Here is a 4999-nt window from a genome sequence, read left to right as displayed (position 1 = left end):
TGCTGCTGCCTCCGCGTGCTCCAGGCCAAGTCCACTCCGTCCTTCCATTCTGGCCTCTTTGACGAGGCCCCACACTGCTCTTCTTGCTGGTAACCTCTGGGAGAAAGCGGCTCTGGGCTCTGCCAGGCTGTCCTGGGGGGAGGGGGGGGGGGCAGCGTCAGAATCCCACGAAGCTCGTGCTGACTGGAGTGGCCAGAAGAGTGGAGAAGTCTCATGAAACCATGCCACGTGCACAGCAGGCACCTGAGATACTGCGTCCCCTTCTCCAGGGCCTGGAGCCAGCCCTCACTCAAGAAATAGTTGTGAATATGACTCTTCTGTGAGTAAAATTTGTGTCATCTTTGTATTCAAGTACACGGAAAAGAGTACAAAGCCAGCAAATAAAACCCCCAGCATTTTTAATCATTGTTTACAATCATCCGTGGCTTTATATTGCCTGTTGCCCACTAGAGAGACTCGGATTTCAGCATGTTGCTGAGGACTGGAATGTCACAGCCCCAGGTTAAAAGGGTCTGGCTGAAGCAGTTGCACGAAAAGCACCCTGGCTCTGTAAAAATCTGATGGCAGCCTGAGTCCATACCAAATACCAGCCATGCATTATGAAAAACTAGAGATCCTCGGAATTAGCATTTTCCACAGTGTATTTGGCAGAATAGGCAGAGAAGCAGAAGAGATCAGTGAGTTCATCCCATGACATGTTGTACAAAGATATAGATATATCCAATAATAATACATTTTAAATGAGCTACATATTTTATTCCTCTTTTAATTCCTATCAGTAGATTATAGGATCTGGAAACTCCCTTTAGGGAAGAGTCTGTATATTTTTGTTAAATGCATCATTTTCTGAACAAATTGACCACAGTACCCTTACCTTTCTGGAATATAGCATTCCATGTATATTAATGAGAGACGGTTAGCTGCTATAACAAAGAGACCTTACATGAAACAGTCCAGACTGGTTATGTAGGCTGCTCTTCTCCACATAGTCATTAAGGGTTTCGGGTTCCTTCTGTGGTTTTTCATTATCCTCTAGAACAATGTCTTGTCTGCACAGTCAAAACTGGGTCACAGGAATGTCTGATTTCCAGCTCACAAGGTGAAAGAGCTTGGAGGATTGCCTGAGCAGTACCTTAAGGTACAGTTGGGGAATGGCACACAACACCCCTCTCATGTTCATTTGTTGGAAGCTTTTCTACACAGCCACACCACTCTGGGAGGGGGGCTGAGCATCCAGCTGGGAGGTCACTGCCCAGCTACAACTTCATTGCTGTAGATCAGTGTCACCTAGCCAACCTGCAGCCAAGCAGGGACCAGAATCCAGGTCTTCCCACTCTAAACCCACAATTCTTACAGACACTAGTGTCTGCTTACTCAGCCAACACATATCAAGTGCCTCTTGACTTCTGGTTTCATGTTAGAATGTAAGGATAGAAAGCTTTACAAAACACAGTTTCACAGTTACTGTATAAAATATGTGTTGATTTCCATCTTTACTCAGTTAGCAATTTTTATTTATGGATAAACTTTCAAGTGTGGCTACTAAAGCAGCAAAAATTGTAGGTTTATATCATTATGTTTTAATTTGCAGGGGGGACACATACTATAGAAATAAACAAATATATGAGAACAGACTAGGGAAGCAGATGTGGCTCAAGCAGTTGGGCACTCACCTACCACACGGGAGGTCTTGGTAATTCCTAAAGAAGACAAGCAAGACTGCAAGCTGATGCAACAAGATGATATAACAAAGAAACATGACAAGGAAACACAATGAGAGACACAACAAGCAGGGAGTGGAGCTGGCTCAAGCACCTCCCTTCCACATGGGAGGTTCTGGGTTTGGTTCCTGGTGCCTCCTAGAAAGAAGATGAGCACAAAGCAAACAGACCCAGAGAGCAGACAGTGAGTGCAAACAATGGGGGGGGGGGGGGGGGAGGTCAATAAATACATTAAATAAATCTTTTTTAAAAAGTAGAGAATCTTGAAATGGGCCCAAATACATCTTAGAATTTAGAGTATGGAAAGGGCATTTCAAATTAGTTCTGAACCAAAAAAATTAATTATGTGTGAAAATGGTACTGAGACTGCTGAATATAAGAAAAATAAGACAAAGTTTTACCTCATCCCTTGTCTTAGTTTCCCAGCTGCTATGACAAATACCATACAATAGGTTGACTTAACAGGATTGGATCACGGTTCCAGATGCTAGAAGGTTTGTTTTCTCCCAGAGTTAGCCTTCTGACTAGCCAGCAGTCTTTAACTTCCTTAGCTTTCTTACCACTTGACAATGTCTTCTTTCTCAACCGGGTTCTGTAGACTTCCAGCTTCTGGTTCCTCTTCATGGTTTGTTTATATAAGACTTCCAGGAAGAGGATTAAGACTCATCCTGATTCGGCTCACCATACCTTAACTAAAAATCTCCAAGAGGTCATGTTTACAATGGGTTCACACCCACAGGAATGGATTAAGAACATGTATTTTTTCTGGGGTACATAACTCAATCTGCCACAGCCCTTCAATCAAAACAATTCATATTGTTCAAATGTGTGACTTAAAGTAAACATGAAAATCAAGACATTTAAAAAATTATCTTGAATAGGAAAAACCTTTCCAGGTAAAAACTAAAACCAGAAGCTACAAAGTAAAAAAAAAACTTAAAAATGGGAAAAAGAACAAAAAAACAAAAGATAAATACATTTTCAAAACATATGATAAATGACTAATTTCCTTGACATATGAACAGCTTTTACAAATCAATAAGAGTAACACAATAGAAAAAAGAATGTAAGGGATCTCTGGCCTTCTGCCATGGCACTGGATAAAGTTCTCTAAATTTTGGAGAACTTGGAAATCAAAAGTGCCATTTTCTGGTCATTGACTTTCATTGTCCAATTTGTATTGCGGCCACACAGAGGTCAAATAGAAAATGAGTATTTTTTTTATTTATTATTTTATTTTTAAATTACATTAAAAAAAATATGAGGTCCCATTCAACCCCACCGCCCCCGCCCCCCACTCCCCCCACAGCAACACTCTCTCCCATCATCATGACACATCCATTGCACCTGGTAAGTTCATCTCTGAGCATCACTGCACCCCATAGTCAATGGTCCACATCATAGCCCAGACTCTCACGTTCCATCCAGTGGGCCCTGGGGGGATCTACAATGTCCCGTAATTGTTTCAGGCATTTTCTATCTTCAAAATCGCCCCTCCCTCTGTCAATCCTGTTCTTCCTACCAAATTCTTCTTTTACACCAGAAACCTCCTCAGAAATCTCCCTCCTCATCAACTCCACCCCCCAAAAACTTCTGAAAACTCCAAGTTTGATCCCACAGATCACACTCCTCCTGTGCCTCCTCCCTATAATCCTCCGGTGTTATCCCCGAACTCACCCTCCATCCCTTCTTTATCCCCCTCTTCATCGCCGCTGCCCTCTAACCCTCCTTCTCTTCTCCTCATACTCGCTCGTGAGGACTGCCTCCCCCTCCTCTGCACCCCAGCCCTCCACCTTTATCAGCACGCGGACCTAACTCCACACAGACACCAGCTCCTCTCTTGCCCCTCCGGGAAGTAGCAGGTGCTGAAGGAATAGTCAGTGGCTGGGTATACCTAAAAACCTTACACCCTAAACCCTTAACCCCAAATGGATGGGTCCTTTTCTTGTTCTTCTAACCACTCCCACTTCAGCAAGACTTTTAAACTTTCCATTATAGATACACTTTTCTAGACTGAAACCTGCCCCACCACCTCCTGAGAATAGTAAAACATCAGATCCTGAAACTGCAGACAAGTACAACCCTAAAACTTCAGATAAGTATACCTGCAAACCTCTCAGAAACCTACGACTGAGGCTCAGGAGACAGAGGTGACAAAACCCAAAAAACAAACTTCTCACAGCACCAACCCAATGATACACAAAGCAAACACCTTTTGTAATATTCTCTCCACACACTTAACTTTGTCATCCCCTCTATCCTTTCTGTTGAACAATACCTCGACATCATTCAAGACCTGTGGTTACAAGATCTTTCTGATTTTTATCCTGAAAAAATCCTCTTCTTCTCTTTTGTCACACTCTTCCTTTTCTTTACTGACTTAAGTCCCTCTAAAATGAACGTCCTATATTTTACCCTTCTGCTCCTCTTAGTTCTAACCTCTCAAAAAAAACCCTTATCACCCCTTACAAACACCATCCAGACCATAGCAACTGCAATTAACCCACTCCGATTGTTGGATGTGCCCTGAGCACACCCACACTGAAACTATATCCTTACTCGCCTTTCCTCTAAGTCCAGAAACTCTCCTACATGTCCACCCACAACACACTGGTTTTGGAGGCCGATGGGTTACAACCCCCCCCCCCCCGCCACCCCCCCCCACCCCCCCCACCCCCCCGCCAAGTTTACCATAATACCAAGATAGACTTATCCTCTGTTGGGCCTTAAACATCTCTCATTTAGAAGAAAATTCATTCTATTGGTATGATCACAGTCCTAATGGATAGATCTTTTTTTATGCTTTAAATACATCTCCACACAACTTTAGGCAACTAATTTAGGACATATACCCACTACATTTTGTAATTATACCCTGCTCTTTAACACTACCACATTGCACCGGCAGGCAGATTTAAAAATGCCAAACAAGCATTTAATTCAACTCTATTTTTGAATAGCTCGGGCATCAATCAAACACTACCTACACAAATAAGCAATAAAAATTATAGTGAAAATGTACTGTGCTTCAATAGTTCTTACAAACAAACTGAGTTATTTGGAGTAGGAACACGATCAGGACAATTATACAATTTAACCAGGTTAAAACCTGCAAAAAAACCAAAAATTTCTTCACTTTTCTTTTCCAAAATCTTCTCTGTCAAACTAACCCAACCTATAATACTTCCAACCCCCACTACTCTCCTTTCTGTATTAATGTAGTATACCCCGGGACCCAACTATTCAGCATTCCAAGTCACCCTCATTCCTATTTTATT

This window comes from Dasypus novemcinctus, chromosome 4 (genome assembly GCF_030445035.2).
Source record: "Dasypus novemcinctus isolate mDasNov1 chromosome 4, mDasNov1.1.hap2, whole genome shotgun sequence".
Taxonomy (NCBI): Eukaryota; Metazoa; Chordata; class Mammalia; order Cingulata; family Dasypodidae; genus Dasypus; species Dasypus novemcinctus.
The sequence above is the reverse complement of the archived record's forward strand: the minus strand, read 5'-3'. Positions refer to the sequence as shown.